We start from the raw sequence: 18,252 nt of genomic DNA on the forward strand, positions 1-18,252 counted from the left end.
TAAATTAAACATGCATATGTTTTAAATGCACATGATTCATTATGCTGCAAAATGAAACTTTCAGTTACTGCTTACAGATCACATCCCCAGAACCCCCAAATCAAACTGATTTTCTTCTGTATTGATGTTACATTTTAATACAGAAGCCTCTCATACCTCTACTTCAGTAAATTTTTTCTCCTATGTTTCCAGTGTGCTACTATTTTGTAAATGATACAAATAATCAGTCATCTGGAATTAGTTTTTTAAAAGGGTTGAATATTTAATTTTCCATTATCTGCACTTTTAAAAGGAGGCACCGTTCAATGCCATTGACAAACTGACATTAAGCAAAGCAACATCACTTCACAGCAAAAAGGGTTAAATAGATTTGTATTAATACAGAAGTCAGGCTTTTAATATTCTGCAAATATTAACAAAGAAAGATGATAATGTTGAGTTAATATGGGTTAAGGATAAAATGAAAATAAATTTTTCTGATTGCTAAGTGTTGACACTTTTTTGGCTAGGCCCGCAGCCTTTTCTTGAAGGCTGTGTAATTACAGAAGGCTTTTCCCCTCCTTCCCCCTCCTGCTTCTAGCCCACATTAGTAATGACCCCTTCACTGCTTCAAAAACCACTAATAGTCTTCAGCAAAGGCAAGAAAAATGAACAGGATAAATTGGAATCCACAGTCAGTAATTTGCATCATATGAGGCTGCTTTGGCCACTCACACTCATTCCTGGCCATCAATCGTTCGCTGTCAGGTGCTGCACTCTGCCACCATGATAAATACTCCTCCTAACACTCTGATTCGTCCAAACAATGTAATTGTCCTCTATTCTCCTCTTGGTAATGGAGATAATGAATGACTGCACAAACAAGAAGGATTGCTCATCACAGACACAGGGGTGGCTTCAAACTGAAAAGCCTTGAGTACAAATTTTAATTGACTGAAAACACAGGTTGAAAGAAAAGAAATCCTGTATTCCACTTCCAAGCTTCAACACAATCACTTCCGAGCTTTCCCTTTTCGGTTTGGGGAGTGTATTTGTTACGAAAGGGGGACCATGAACATGGACCCCCTAAAAAGGGTACAATGAGACTGCAGAAAATCCTGTCTCTGGAAAGCAGCCACAGAAATGCTGTCCAGTATGCGATGCATGTAAAACAACTCCTTACTTTAATTGCGTTTAATCCCAAACTGTGAGGAGATGGTATGATCAAAAAGCTCCTCCAAATGGAAACAGTTCCATTCAGTTAAATACTTATTGTACTGCAAGGAATAATATTTTTTAAAATTTCAGTGGAAATATAACCACACATAAACAGAATTGCATGCAACAGCACAGAGCATGATGGAAATCAGTGAACCTACTCAGTGTGATAGCCATCCTGGAGCTATTAAGACATTTGAAAATTGGTACACACAAGATCAACAAACACTTAAAAGCCAAGATCTTATCAAAATTCACCTTGCACAGATGGCTATTATTATTTCTAATTAAGAGTGAGGGACAATAGCACAACAACTCTAACTTATTTAAAAAATATTCTACATTTTGGGGAAGAGAGAGAGGGCTGGTGTTGTTTTCTGTTGTGCCCCCCCCCCCCCCCCACATCAGTGATTCTACGGCTTTTAAATGTGGACTGTTTATCTGAAAGTGTTCTGGCAGACCGCCACCATATTTCTAAGATTAAAGAAAGGATTGAAAACAATCAGCTTTCTGAGGAACTGAAACCAAGACAATATGTTTCAGATTAATTTACAAATATATGTGTATATTTAAGGCTAAACTACAGAACCAGAAAATTCCTACTAGTTAGTCTATCACAAGCATTCTTACACTTTATTAGAGCAGACATCATATTGAAATAATAAGCATGGGAGGCCTTCATTTCTTCTTTGATCTATATTACTAAATGTCTGACTGGCTCAGATTTAAAATAAACTTTGGTATGTTTGCACTTGAAAACTGGAAAAAGACCACAAGCAATAATTTGTTGTCAGTTTTCATATTCTCTAACTAAAACTATAGTTTAGTCTGCACACTGCTGGATGCCAGGCAATGTTAGTCCAGTCATCCCAGCAGTGACTAAACTTTCTTGTAGTAATATGTACTATAATATGGTAACAATGGTGATAGATCACTTCATCGGCATGGAACTAGCTGAAATGAATTAAAGGGACAGGTCACAGCTTTACATGTTCTCTGAATCATTCTGAATCTATTGTAGACAAGTGACATTACAGCCTTAAATACAGAGGCATGTATTGGCAAAGGGCACCAGAGAGCTCCTCTTTCTCTGAACCTCTAAGGAACGTGACTGCATGGCAAAACCCCTGCCAAATGTATTGCACTTTAAGTTATTTAATGATGGCTATTCAGTGTTGCTCTGTGTGATTTTAAAATACTTTTTCAGTATAAAATTTGTCCTATCTTGCTGATTTGCTTCCAATAAATGAAACAATAATAAATAGTGGTGTTTAAGTGCCATGTACATCCAGTATAGTTGGATCTGTTTTGATCCATTTTGAGGTCTGAGAGTTTAAGTATGCATATGTATGTAATAATTTTACTCAGATTGAGGTACAGATTATAAAATTTTGTATGAAATTAGTTTATTTACTTATTTGGGAAGCTAAATTCAGAGGAAGAAACACAAAAGGGAGTTTCTGATCAGCAGGTGAAAGAATCTTAATTATTCACCCTTAAAAATGTAATGAGTACAAAATGCTATGGATTGTTACAAATGTCAAGATCAAGAATACACTGACATCCTTTAACTTTTCTCAGCCTATTAAAAGCATTACTTAATTGTCTGTTTAAGAATGAATCTCAGTAACAAATGAGTTAACGCTCATAAGAAAGGAAAGCGTTTTGAAAAATCTCACCACCTCTAAACATTCTCACCACATTCTACTGAGTATATCGCATCACTTTATTGCCAAGGTAACCATGGGTATTGCATGAACTCTTCAGTGCTACTGGATGGTCAAATACCAGTGCCACAAAACACCTAATTCTCTGTGTACAGATGATGAGAAGACCATGCTTCAGCCACAGGACTGACCATCCAAAATGGATGCCCCTCTGAGCGTATGTGATGACTGCAGCTCATTTAGAACGGGGAGAAACCACTGCACTCCATAAGTTTCAAAATTCAACAGCAACAGAGAGTGCTACGAGCATATTCCTCTGAAAGACTATCCAGCATGAGGAGCTCTGTTTTGCAGCATGGTTCTAGCTCCTTAAGATGTTACCCATCTCACCATATCACAGCCTTTTCAATACCTTAACTGTGTAATGTCATCCAAAACAGGGAAGGAAAAGAGGAGCTTTCACATACAGAACTACAGAACCAAGATCACAAAACGTACTTTTAGAAAAGATAAGGCTACCTTCTGAACCAAAAACATTTCAAACTTTATTCAAAGCTCACCTTTTTGATCTAGATCTCCTAGAATAAATATCCTTCTTTGTTATGTGTATACATTGTGTTAGATACGTCATAATGGTAGTCAAGCACCAATGCTTGACTCTCTGTTTTGAGCAGAAAGACATTATACTGTTGTTACATCTTTGTTAATCCCCTGAGGAGAGTACTCATATTAAAAATAGTGAGCACCAAATAAAGGACTTGGGCAGACAGACGGAGCTGGCGAATCAGAGCGGTTGTGGTTGAGGCAACACCAAACACAAGTGCTCCCACCAGTGCTCTGTAGCTGTGTGGCTATACATAAGGGATAGGTGTACTTACTACTGTACAGTGTAGAGCTGATTTGAGCCATATTACTGCTAGCTGAGCTGAAACAAAGAGAAATTAAAAAAAAACAAAGCTAGAATAGACACTGCTTCAGGGCCTAAATGCCCCATCGCTACAGTATTCCTAACTGCTGGTCTGATGAACAAGGGACCAGGAGGACCCATGTTTCTATGTTTTGCCACTTTAAAGATATCAGGTAACAGATTCAAAGAGACAAGCTAATGTGCTAAGGAAGTTCAATATACATGAGAGGTTTGCTGATGACATATGGCTGCTTTTAGACATAACAACAAAGAAAGATGACCAGCTGTGTGGATTGCAGAATGAAAGCACATTTACAGGAAAAAAAATAGATGTTCTAAGGAAGGGAAGAAGGATGATTAATAAAGTAATAACTTGCAGTACTGTGGTAAAAAGATTCCCATCCCATCTGAAACAGAACAATGACAGAGAAGCATATTCTCCAGTCTTATGAGAAGAAAAACATTTTGTAATCTTTCATGCAAAATTTTCCCTCAGACTTCCCACAAAACTGAAAAGGATGATGAATGGCCTGTATAGTCATTTTGAAAATTCTGAATATTCACATGGATCAGAAGGGTGACAATGAGCATTATCACCTCTCAAATACAACTGGACTCTACCTCTTGGGAAGAACTGGGCTTTTTGGTAAAAATGTTAATATAATGCTCTTGTCCCAATTTCCAGCCAAGCTATCAAAAATTTCAGGGTTTTGATACATATGAACAAACAGACACTTTGGCTCTGGTCATTTTCCATTTAGAATTTTCAGGTAGCGAGTTCCCTGAAAGGAGAATAAATAATCATATGATCTAACATAAGGAACATAGAAAAGAATCTATGGAGAAAATTAAGAATGGAAAAATTTGAGATGGATGGTAGGAAATTTAATGGTGTACTTTGTTGCTAGTAACGAATTAAAAACAATCAAAAGAAGAATATGCAGCAATTAGTGTTCTAGAAGAAAATATTAAGGTTGCTACTAAGAGGATTATAGAGTTAGCTAACTGGGAATAGTTCTGTTGCAGTTGTGCATGACAGAATGAATAATAGAAGAGAGATACATTCAAAGTTAGACTTAACTTTTGTCCATAGGTTAGAAAGAGATAAGTTTGGTAGCTATGGAAAAGATGAATGGTTAGGAAAGATTTCAAAAATACATTTTAGATATCTAGGAAGCACTGGAGAGAAGAACAGTGATATTGCAAAGATGGTTCCTAGGTCAGTCTCCAGGCCTAAAGCACAATGCTTAGTAATAAAACTAAATATAGTATTACTGCCATTTTCATCTCCTAGAGTTGATATGATGTCTTCTGGATAGAGAGATATAAAATCCTATTTCCATTGAAGTCAGTGAGAGTTCTACCATTATCATCTTTGGAATTTGATTTGGAGCCTAATTTAAGAAACGCAACCTTTGGGTAAACATATGGAAATGTTACTTTAATCTTGTGAAATAGGAAATCTGTATTACAGACAAATATTGAAGAGTTTTATGCAATATTTTACAAGTATTGTAGAAAAAGACTGAAAAGACAAAATTAAATGCATCTGTAGAATAAACTGATAGGCCCCAAAAGAGACTACTATAAACACTAAAGTAAAAATCCTACAGGAAAGGTCCTAAAGTGATAGGCAGAATTAAACTATAAGACAGRGATAATACCTTTAAATAGTTCTATCTCTTACTTAAAATGAATTGTCTCATCAAGTTCTGCTCTGTTAATCCCTTAAGAGAGAGCGGGAACAAAGATGGGGGTGAGAACGCCCTACCCACTGCAAGCCAAGAAAATAATCAGGATTACTAAAAATAGCGTCCCCTTCAATAATATCAAGATGCAGAGCCAGGTCCCTTTTAGTGGAGTAACAGAATGGAACTATCTGGTGAGCCCTAGATTTTTCTTCTGCCAAATGTGAACCCTTAAAGTCGATAGGTTTATCAAAAATCTCTGTTTATGCTAGAGATGGACCCAAACAGCACAATTTGGATGCAAACATCCATTTTTGACTCTATATAGTTACCGGTTTTGTGTTAAAGTATTCTAGAAATAGGGGTGTTTGTGAATTTCAGATGCCGGTATGTGACTGTTCTCAAATTTTGGATATATTCAGCTCCAGGATTTTGTTTCATGCTCATCTAGATTACTGGCTATGACTGAGGCAGATGATCATTTCATATCAGATCTTTGTACTCAGCCTTTACAGTTTGGAGTAGGACTTTGTGAGTCATATGGACACATTTAGGAACAGAACCAAAATTAAATATTAAACAGTGATACCCACACAGTACAGTTATAGATGTCTTTGAAGGTTCAGCCATCTCACCGGCTAATTCTTTTTTCAAGACTGGATAAGCAGAAGAACCTCAGACTATGTGTTTGAAAAATTCAGGAACACATGTAAGGATTTTCACAAACCTGGACCCAGACAGTCCCAGTGCCCTGCCTTGCAATAAACCTAGGGAATCAGCTCCTGCGGGGCTGATTTAATTGAATTTGAACCTCTCTATAACCTGCCGGAGCTGGTTCCTTTTTGATTGCTGTAAACCAAATTTTTACAGAAAACTGCTTGGGAATGCAGCATGAAAGAATACAGGGTTCACAAAGCCCTAAAGATAAAGCTCAGTTTCATTTTTCTGCTCTATAGACAGGATTTACAATTGACAGTGAAAAAAAATATGCCCACTATGAATGATAACGGGCAAGGAACTGGTAGATTCATTCAATAGCTGACTTCTGCTAGCAGGGATAGGGAACTGCATAAATCAAGGTTTCAAGCAAACACAGAAAAGGGATTACATAACATGTAGACAAGGACGAACATGGCTGTGAGAAGATTAAATACCTTTAATACCCAAGACAGTAAAATTTTCTCAATTATTTCAAAGGAAAGGAGGATTGAAAATTAATCAGATATAAACATGCAAAACTCCAGAAGAAGTAAGAGTGTTAAATTTGGCTCCATCCTGTAAAAGAGTATGTCACATAGTTATGGACTAAGTGAAGTATCCACTGTTGAATATCCAGAACAGTTTTCTGAACTTCAGCAATATAGAAATAGAAAAGCCTAATTTGATGAGGAAGGCAACATGGATTTATGACAGCAAGGTCTTTCTTAATTAACTTGCAAATGTTCTTAAATAATGTTATCACYGGAGCAGAGGAATGGAAATGCCATAGATATGATCTGTTTCAGTTTTATTACAGCACTTGATATAATTTCAGATTAAAGACTATCAAGTATAAAAATGTCTCAGAAACAAGTAACAAGTGGTAGGAGGAGCCTACTAGTGGGGAGACTCTTCTTACTTTTATATTTAATTGAGTTAGGCAACAATATCAGATAAAGCTAGAAATACAAAAGATTCATGCACTGTTAGGCATGAAAGGTATGCTAAAGGGCTGACCTACCACCCCACAAAGGCAATGGAAGTTCTCTGTGGGCTTCAATAGGAGCTGGCTTGTAAATTTATTAGTCACTTTTACTGATTAATATGTAAAGCCATTTTTTCTTGAGACGCAGATGCTATTATGTAAATTGTGCAAAAATGGTGCAGGAAAATGTAATTAATATTTTCTGAAGCATCTTGACTATAATACGTGAGCAGAAGTTTCAACAGGCACAAAACCACGTATCATCAGCTCCTTCCTCATCACCTTACTGCATGGTAGTTTAACAAGCTCTGTTAGTGGGTCTTTAGTTTATTTCATGATACTTCAGTTTCTGCTGCTATGTAGATCTCGGGCTTGTCTTTTGCTTCTCTTTAATTCAGAGCCATTGTACACCCACCAGGCTAAATAAAGCCAACAGAGTTCAATAACACATCTTATATTTCTTATTTTAACATACAAGTGGAGTAGACAGGTCCCCTCAGATCACAAATATTATACTAAATACTCTGAAGCCGATAGACTACATACTCAAGTCACAAGTAGGAGATTAAAATATACTTTTCATTTGATGTGAATTAGGTACTGCTACTGCACAAACTGCAATACGTCTGTTACTAAGGAAAATCTAAGCTACCCAGAACAGATTTCTTCAGCATCAAAATTTATAATCCAGGAGATGATGCAGCTGACTTGGAAAACAAATACTATAATTTGATGTGTTGTATTGGAAATGAAAAGTTGCATGTTTTTAACACATTTRGTGCTGGATCCTGGCAGCAATACTCACACAGTACTATTGAGCAGCACTTTCTTCCATGTGTGACCCCTTTGAGTTTCATTGGGCTATACACAGAATAAAACATTAATCAATACAAGCAAGGTGTCAGAGTCTGGCTCATAGACAGAGGACCAGAGAGAGAACTTTGTTTTGGTTATTCTCTAAGTAGAAGACTTTGAATTTCCTTTTCACCTAAGCTACATCTGCTGAGCTGGTTTATTACAAAAGAAATGGGAACTATGGCAATACATAGCTCCAAGAGTCCCATTCATACCATAAATATGTGAGGCCATGGCTCTGGGCAAGCTTTTCAACACATTCAGTAGCAGGATTTGATAGAATGCAACAGCTAGCTCTCATTGCACCTCTTAATTTGCTTGCTGGAACTTGGCAATTTACCTTTCAAGAGCCACAGACCAAGTGGATATCTGTTTGGCACACACAAAAGTTCTTTTCAGGGATCTAGTGAAAGGGTAAGGTATGGTCTGCAGCTTAATGAAGTTATAAGCTAGTGACATATCTTGCCAGAAAATATTCCTGACTTACTAAAAGAAAAAAAAAAAACACTTATCAGAAAATAAGGGATTATGTTTTAATTTTTTATGTACATAATTTAATCTGTACTTAGCTGCTTATGTATATACTGAATTTGTAAAGCAAAAGCAACTACTGCAACAACTTTCGTAGTACAAAGGCRCCACGTTAATAACGAAATCCCAAACCATTCATAGTTAAGGCCAGGTTTGTTGAAAAGTTTATTTGAATTTTGGCAAACCTTGTAAGACTTTTGGGCACAGTGCTGCAATTGATGTTTTCATGTGGCAACTAGGTAAAACTGCAGTGGTTTAGGCTAAGTCTCACACTAAGTCTGAACTCAAAACCTCAAAGATGAACTCTAAGCCATGAATTTACATAGAGTTACAAACATTTGCAAGAAAAATTCTGCAAAGTGAAACTGCAGCTCAGTTCTTAAAAGGATATCCACTTTCCAAAGTATACATGGATTGTGCAGCCAGGATAATTGAATACTACATGTTATCTTCTTCCTGTACAGTCGTTGTCTTTGCTGCTGGGTCCTACCCAGGTGGGTTATTTTTACAGTGGCAACCTGTGTACAGGATTTTGTTTTTGCTGACAGGAGCAAGACCGGGAGTGTTGTCTCTTTGAGGAGCCGAGAATGGAATTTGGCCAGCTTTTAGCAGCTGATGGGAAGAAAGAAGGGAATGGCAGGAGCCAATATTGAAATATGAAGCTAGTGGTCATTATAAGATTTAGAGTAGAAGTGATGAGGTGATAAGATTTAGAGGAATAGGCGGAGGGCTCTGAATTAAGACCTTAGGAAATGGGCTTCTTCGGCACAGGGCAGTAAAACATGGACCTAAAATGAATGAAGATCTCTGAGAATGCATTATGTCTGGTTTGAGAGCATTTATTGGTGCATGTGCCACTCATTTAACTGGTTATGATTATGATCACATTTAAATTTAATCAGCTGCTGAAAAGTAGTGCATGTCTGTGGGGTGAGAGGGCAAAGGAATACGTGGAAAGGGAGGAGCTTTGCAAGGTGCTTTYGGGGTAGGCAGAAGTGAGGATGTTAGTGCAACAAGAGAGATGATTTGTTTTGGAAAAGGATTTGGCTCAGCCTCAGGGAGACAGCTTGGAGTGGGGAAGTGAGTTGTTCTGGGGGATGTCACTGCTAAGAGGGCGGCTGGGGAGCAAGCAGGGGCTCGAGAGCAGGAGGCGCGGGTGCTGGCACGGCCTGGGGCCAGAGGGAGCTGAGCAGCGCGGAAGCTGAGCGGCTGGCAGACAGCAGGGCTGGGGTGGGAATGCTGGGGCAGGAAGGGTTATCAAACCSCACTGGGGGCTGACTACCACCTTGGCACCTCTGGTGTAGTCTCAGAGTTGCCCTGCGGGCCAGGTGAAATTTTATGTAGAGTTCAAATTAATTTGTACCTATGCCCCAAGCTCTGGAAATAAATACAGCTAGTTCATAATCAYAGTTGTCTGGCTCTTTTTTTTTTTTTCCTCATTTAATTTCCACCACTCGCCAGTAGTCTTAGGTGAAATAACAGTAACGATAAAGTATGCATCAGTGTTCTGCCTACCAGTAAAAATGAGCACTACATACAGACTTCCACAGTCTTGAAAAGGAAAAAGCAAGAAAACATACACACACACCAGTACATACATGCTTATGAAACAGTAGATACTAACATCTGCCAGAGATCTGTAACATTTTTAAAATATTTACTAAGGAAATGTTAAAAGAATGTTTAATGTTTGCACATTAGAAGGCCTTGATCCAAAGTGTTTTCAACAGAAAGGTACACTATTTTGCTATGTGGTAGGAGCCCTGAGCTGCTGTTAATCTCAAGAGAAGCAAAAAGTATTCATTGCCACCACAGAAACATTTAGGCACCTAGAGATGCTGGCAGGTGTGAAGCAACAGAACTGGAGTTAGGTGGTTAATTCACGAGATTTCAGTGATAGTTAGGCCTTGAGTGCATTAAATTACTTTTGAAAATTTGACAAGGTGTTCACCTGCATTTTTAAGCAACTGAATACCTTTAAAGTCTCATCTTAACGGAGCCTGTTGACCCTTCCACACATATTTGATTACCTCCCTTGAGACTGACTATGCTGAACATTCAGTGCACAACTACCACTATCACTAAGCAAGATTAAAGTGTGTCAGTGTTTCGAGGGCTTGTGGAGTCTCTATAAACCCTCAAGAGATTAGGTAACTTCAAATGAAAGCAAAGTAATTTACTTGATCTTTTACTGCCCGTTTCTTGTGGGTAGCCTTTTAATAAAATCTCCTTAAAACCAATAAAATATATTTATAACGAAGTACCACACTCCTACCAACAATCTGCGAGCTGGTACATACACTTCACGGCTTATAAACTGACACACTGTAATAGCTGCACGGTTCTTAGCAGCTGTCTCTCACACCATGTGTCCTGCCCGAGTGGAGACGGAGATTCAGACATGTTGTTCAAAAACTGGGATTATCCTGAAATTTCCAGACTGGATGGCAACCCTATAACAACTGATTTCCTAAAACTAAGGAAGGAGGAAAACAGCTGAAAGGGAACAAGGTTTTACGTACTGCAAAGAAGATATATTACTCAGGGGTGCTCAGATATGCTGAAGGTAGTATAGGATAAGTATCCCAACAGTAAACAGAGGAACTGATACTACTTTCCTACCCACACTGATTTTGGAAATGGATTTGTGACTTTCATAACAAACACCAGGTGGATCTGCACATCCATTCTTATGCATGACTTTAAATGTATTTAGGAAAAAAGAGGAGTCCAGGAATCCAAAATCCGAATTCTATCTATTTTTTTAGGGATTAATCCTCTTTTTTTTTTTTTTTTACATGAAGGAGGTTGAAGAAAAAGGGAAGAGGACCTTGCAAGTGTTTCAGAGGATGGTACCCTCTCCTGCAAACTGCAGACAGAACCCTTTTACAGCCTAGCCTTCTACCTCAACCTGTTCCACTTGGGAACAGTGGCATCCTTTTTCAACTAATTTTTTAAAAGGCCTATCTTTTTGATCCTTGTGATGAACATTTCTCCACTGGATCGGCAAAACAGGTTGACAAGACAGGAGGTCACTCATCACAAACTACACAGAAAGCTATTACAGACCTTGTTACATGGTGCAGAAGAAGCTACAAAGTCCTTTTGCATTGTTTGCTCACACACAATCAAATATAGATATCTATTGCATTTTATAGAGATTTTCCAGGTCTGCATCTTAAATGGGTGTGAAAAAGCAAGATTTGGGCTTTTATTCTTAAGCAATACTAAATGGTGCAATTTGCATCTCTTTTAAATAATGCAGGAATGAAAGTTTTGAGTAATCTTAATCTATATGCTGTTTTCTTGGCTTTCAAGACACAGTTGAGTTGGCTCATCTAATTACTGGAAGTAAGAACTGACTCTCAGTAAATCATTTGATTTGCATAACATACCTGCTTTTCATAAACGATGATTTCCTCAACAAAATGCTAACAACAAGTTGGCTTATTTTTTATATTTTTTTATTAATTAAAAAAAGAAGCAGCCAAGTTTGATTTATTTCACTTTTTGATAGTGGTGAAGTTGGCAGATCTCCTTCACAGGATTTTAAATTTTCAGCTTCTATTGGAATTCAGAAGAAAAGTTTCTAAGTGTTCCATAGCATTACAAAAGACTTATGCCATTTTTGTCTGTTAGCTTAAGTAACTTGACAGGACATAAAGGTGAAGAATTGCAATAATTAAAAATAATAATTTTTGCATTTAGAGTACTTTCCAGACAGGGATCTCAAATTGCTTCATAAATGTTAGGGAATACAACCAACTAAAATCTCTCTATATCCCTCCTTGGAAAAAGAAGGAAAGAAAGTATCTCTTTTGGGGTGGAGAAACTGAGGCCTAGAGCAACTTAGTGCCTGATTCAAGGTCATAAGAGAGGAAAAATGCATAGCAGACAACAGAACCCATTTGTAAGATAAGCTTACAAAAAATAACCATAGGCTTCTTCATCAAGAAAAGACAGCTCAATCAGTGATCTGATTTTTAAAAGTACAGAGAGAATAGTCAAAATTCTTCTAGATGTAGAAGAAAAGCATTTAAGGTCAATGAATGATGAACAAATGATGATATTTTTCTACTATAGAAAAGTAGTAGTTGCATTTCAGTTTAGCATAAAATAATTCCTGGAATAATTAAACAAATATACAAAAACAAGTTAGGATATTTTGGAAGGGCTGACATTATGGCTGGTTTTCAAAGAAGTTTTAGGTTTAGGGGTGCTAATCCCATCAAAACAAAATAAGAAATGGGTGCCAAACTCCCTGGGGCCTCACTGAAGTTCTCAGCTCAAATCACTGTAATTGATTGCATGTGAGCACAAATCAGAGTTAAAACAGAGTTTAATTCTATGGTGTACATATGTTCATTTTTTCCTGCCTTCATTCATTCATTGCTTTTTTTAATGCATCTTTCATTGAGTGATTTACAGTAATGAAACACCAACCACAGAGGATACACACTTCCTTCCATCCCCCCCTAAAATCCTAAAATATTAAAAAGCAATAATAAACAATGGACCATAATATCAGCTGCCTTAAATTGACACCATTTCTCTGCCAATTTAAGCTAACTGAGTATGTGGCCCCCTGTATCATTTGTTTTTCAAGCTTACTCTCAGCAACACCTGCACARTAAATAAGGGGAAACGTCCAACAAAATCGACTCGGAGACAAATCAGTGAATATGGAGCTCTGCTTCCATATACATTAGTGAACTCTTCTCCTGACAAACAGGCTATCACCGTATAATGGGCTTTTCCTGAAGTTTACTGCGGCACTGTTTATAATAACATTGCATCCAGCCTGCCTTGTTGGTACTTTTGCATTGCAGGGTAACAGTTCTGAGGTGGCAGCAAACAGCTTCCGTGCTTGTGTCAGGAGAAATAAAACTGTTATTATTTCATACACTTCAGAGGCCACACTCGAACTCAGCAGCTACGCAGAGCTGTTGTGAATAGAAAGCTCTGCTGCAGAACACCGGGCTGCCCCCTCAACAATAAACCGTCTTCTCTCCAATCCGTGTTTGGCTTCCTGCCAGTTGCCCATTTGCTTTACACCATCAATTTATATTCACTGAGATGGTGTAAGGTTCTAGAACAGCACTGATTATCAAATCTGCCTGCCAAACATATGAGCAGTAAAAGCTGGTCTTCCAGAGTCCTACATGTATAATCCAAGGGCCTGATCCTGCGAGCTCTTCCTACGAGGAGCAGCGCTTTGATCGGTTGGAGTCACGGGAGCCCTTCCCAACAGCAAACGCTGCTGCGAGCAGCAAGTGCCTGTGGTGCGGGGATCTCGGCTACTCAGTGTCCTTGCCTCAAGTTTTAAAGTACTGCCTTTCAGTCATCCCCGCAATGGTATAAACACTGCCAGAGCTGGTCGAGAGAGCTTGTAGCTTTTGTCGCATCTTTGGATTGCTTTTTCATACAGCAACAATTTGCCAGGTGATACTAGCTCTTCCAGTATGTCCGGAACAGTTTTAGAAAAGGCAGCTCACTCCTTGGTAATCCCAAATGCTGAGAATTCATAAAAGCGCTCTCCCTTTTCCCCCTCCCTGCATCCAAAACAAAGCAACGTCAGACTAGCAAAAAAGTTAAAAATCATGAGGGTTTAGAAAAAGACTTAAAAAATAACACTGTTTGATTTTTCTTTATTTGCCTTTAACCTCTAAGGAGCATGTAAATCAAACTTCTGAGCTTTCTATATAATCATGAGGTCTAGGAACTTACTCCTTTTTTAAATGAAAGTTTAGATTCTCAGGGAAAAGTTAACAGAAAGAAGTTTGGGATGGTTCTTTAGAAAGACACCAAATGTCATGAAAGCAGTATTCAGGAGAACTGAAAACAGTGTATTAACAATGAATTTTAGCAAATTAATTAGCTTTGCCCATTTTCATTTTTCTTTCACAATGCTTTAAGCTTGTGAGAATTGACCACAATGCTTTTTGTTCATAAGTTCCTTTGCATCTAAAAAGAGTTAGAATATTTCATGCTTCCTTTTCCACGTGGTCATATATTCTTAGTCCTAATTTGAATCCTTTCACCTCATGTGCAATTAGCTTTCACTGAAGCCAATAGACGTCGGTCGTCCATATGTAAGGAAAACAGGTCAGACCTTTAATGAGCAGGAAGTAAGTGTAACAATGAAATGGCAAATGAAGAAGCTTTGCAGAAACAATACAGCTTTCGGGGTGTGAAACAAACCTGTAGAGATAAAGACGTCTACCTACTCTTTTCTCAAGAGCTAGAATATTGGGCTCACTTAAGGCATTCAAAAGTACGTATGCATTTTCCAAAAGTTTCCTAGCTATATTAATCACATCCTAATCGTAAAATGAGCTCTGTGCAAGGAGACTTACGCACCTTCACAGTGCTATCTGCAAGATTACAGCCTTTATTGCCAACTGTTTGTAAATAAGGATAAAAGTCAGCGTAGGCACCTCTTCAAATGCAACTTTGAAATACCATATGTCCTTATGCTTGTGTTATGTGACGAAACCTGACAGATCAAAGGACCAGATTTCCCACTCTACATTGATTATTTACTATCATTCATTTTCATGCATTTAAATATGTGGTATCTACATCTAGGTTCTTGAGAGCCAGAGAGAATTCAAGCTGCAATACTTGGATTCAGATTCTGAACTTCACATAGCTTGGGGATCTGGCATTTTGGTTCAGCTTTTCCTTGACATAAACAACAATGTATCTCAGATGAAGTCCACACCGCCTTCAAACATACTCAGGCTGTCTTCCCCCTTTCCTCCTCTCCAATTTATTCACCTTTTCCCCTCAAAAAGGAAAAATAAAATTTCAGGTCATGGCTAGAAATTCATAACAGATTTTGACTGCAGGCATCAACCCRTCAGCTCACTGTGTAAGTCAGTGGAAGTGCTTATGTTGTCTTTCTAAACATAAACTAACAAGTGACCCAACAGAGACAACTGGGCTTCTGACACTTGTCTTTATTGCCCGGTCATAAATTCATGAAGGGATGTATACTACCACCAATTGGTAAGTTTGCTAGATAAACATCAACACCAATTTAATGACTTGTGTACACGTTGTAAACCAGGGAATCTTTATACAAAGAAATCAAATAAATCAAACATGAGCTGAGGCTTAGAGGAAAGCAATTAAAGCTTTAAGGTAAGGTTGCTGAGGGAGGGCCCTGTATCACATTATAGTATATAATAGAAAATGTGTTAACATGGAGTACAGTATGTGCAATTAAATTAATTAGTAATATAAAACACTTCTAAAGCAACATGTCCACTGACAGATAAATAGATTAAACATAAGAGATAAATAACCCATTCAGAGATCTCAGCTCTTTTTTATCAAAGAGAAGAAATGAAAAAAGAAATCAAACTTCCTAAAAGACAGAGGTGATAAAAGCATAGCTAAAATAGACATTTTAAAACTGACTTGTTCGCCCCAGGCTAGTGATTGAAAAGAAAAAGCATAGCCGGACCATAAAAAACCTATTGGACCATATTTCATTTGCTATAGTATATTTAAATGTTTCACTGCACACCAATTTAAACCTAGTGCCTCGTAGGCTGGTATAAAATACCTTAAGCTGTACTACTTTCTGAGCAACTGTAGGGAACCTTTCTTTTAGACAGACTTCTTACAGTCACCTCACATAGCCTTTCTTAAGGTTAGTAATATAGTTAAAGCTATGCAGTCAAATTTCTTCTACTATAGATGTCRAAATGAACTAAAGCTGCTTCTCCCTAACGAAAACAATCTTCTATTAGTACTAAGGACTATTTGCACAATACAGACCGGACATGCAGAACTCCTGGAGTCCACGCATGAATGCTCAACATGTACCCTAAGCTCTAAACAAAACCCTCAAGTGATGTGCAGCTCTCCACATAAAGCTGGGGCCAGAGGTCCCTACTTGTACTTGCTGGCATGCAACTGACATAATTTAAGGAACCATTCAATGAATTACATAAAAAATCCATATCTGCTGATTAGTTGTCTTTGTTTGTTCCTCTGTAGCTCCCTTCTAAGCTTCCGCCACTTTCCCAGATAGCATGTTCCAATCCATGTGATGGTAATATATTGCTGGCAGTAGCTGGTGGAGCACTTCCATCATTCTGATGTGCCAGATGTAAAAACCTGATAATACAGAATTTGGACTACTACTACTTCCCACAGACTATATTATGACCTTACTGAACTTTAACTAAATAGGCTTTGAGATCAGTGGCTTCTTCAGTTTTCTGGGATTCCAATGGTAGCAAACCTAGCATTGGCCAAATTCCAGGCACACCTTTGGCTACTTGGTGCTCTGCACTATATGTTCAAGTATCTTAGGTTTAGGTCTATGGCATTCAGTATACAGAAGTGTCTTTTGCTCAATACTATTTGAATTAGGTGAGTAATACAAAAGTTATTGTGTGAATTCACAGTCATTTTGGTGTCTGTTCTACTTTGTAACTTGTTACCCAGAGGAAAGTTAGTTTTCTTTTGGTGAAGGTAGGCTTTCATTTATTCATCTCTCCACAGTGCTAGGAGTCTAGATGTTAGCCATCGTAATACAAAATGCTTTTAAATCCTCCCTAGGGGGAACATATTATAGACTAGTTCTGTAAAAAGGAGTGGGGGGGATGGGATGGAAAGGTAACTATTCTAGCTGTAGGTCAGAAATCAATGTTTCTTCAGCAACCTAAACAGTATGTATCATTACTTTAATACAGGTGATTAGAAGTTAGATTTGTCTGGGTGCAACAGAAAAATGGGGATGTGTAGCTCTTTTGTAAACATGGATGTAAAACCAGGATGCAGCTAATGGAACTTTTTACTGTGCAGAGGGATGCTTGGTCAGTGCATTATGAAAAAAGAGGAGTTAGCAGCATATCCAAGGGTGCAGAGAGAAGAGATGGGACATATCCTGAATGAATACTGACTCTAGAATGCAAGGTTTAAAAATATTTTGAACAAGTTAGGTATACAAATTAAAGCTGCCCTGAGGCAACTTTAACTTCAGTGACTGGGTGATTTGCTATCAAGATGTAACTGCCAAAGCCTCACTAAGTTTGGCAATATCACAGAGGTAACCTTTCCTTACAGGTAAATCGCTCACTAGTAATATCTGCACTGAGTTACCCCTTGTAAGCATTTCTAGCAATATGAGGTGCTTTTCAAGACAAATTCTGGTCTCATGAGTACTGCTTCAAATCTGCAGTAACTTATTACCAGCCTCCCTCTTTCCAGTTTCTGAGAAAGAAGATTTGCCCTTTCAGTTTATTATAGGCAGAACAGGTATTCCTATTTTAAGACAGTATTTCAGTTTGCAAAACTTCACTTTTCAGATTGATATTTATCCTGCAGAATGTTTCCCCAAGCCTCAATTATTTTGGAAAGTTTTAGCAAAAGTGATTCAGCCATTTATGAAAATTAGATTAAAGAAAAATATTGGTATGTTGTTTCTCACTATATTTAATTGAGGAGAGAGTGTTTTGGAACAGAAACATAACATTTGGAGAAGGGATGGCCCTGCTCTCAGGGATGTGCCTTTTGCCATCTCTTTGAAAATCCACCCACATTTGGCCAAGCTATAAACCTTTGAAAATTCTCAATTAGCACTAGTTCAGTAAAGACATTTAAGAGTTTGTCAGCTAAATTCTTCAAAGACTCCATCTGTATTGAACATGCTCCAGCCCGTACTTGCTGGCATCTGCAGCACTCCTCCCCCCCCCACACACACAA

At 38.0% G+C, this 18,252-nt stretch overlaps 1 protein-coding gene across 6 annotated transcripts in view; it reads right to left on the reverse strand.

The window, feature by feature from the left end:
• Positions 1–18,252, reverse strand: part of MEIS2 (Meis homeobox 2) — a 171,449-nt gene that overhangs the window by 61,908 nt on the left and 91,289 nt on the right. The gene's annotated exons all lie outside the window — the stretch shown is intronic.

This window comes from Apteryx rowi, unplaced genomic scaffold, assembly GCF_003343035.1.
Source record: "Apteryx rowi isolate R43461 unplaced genomic scaffold, aptRow1 scaffold_236, whole genome shotgun sequence".
NCBI lineage: Eukaryota > Metazoa > Chordata > Aves > Apterygiformes > Apterygidae > Apteryx > Apteryx rowi.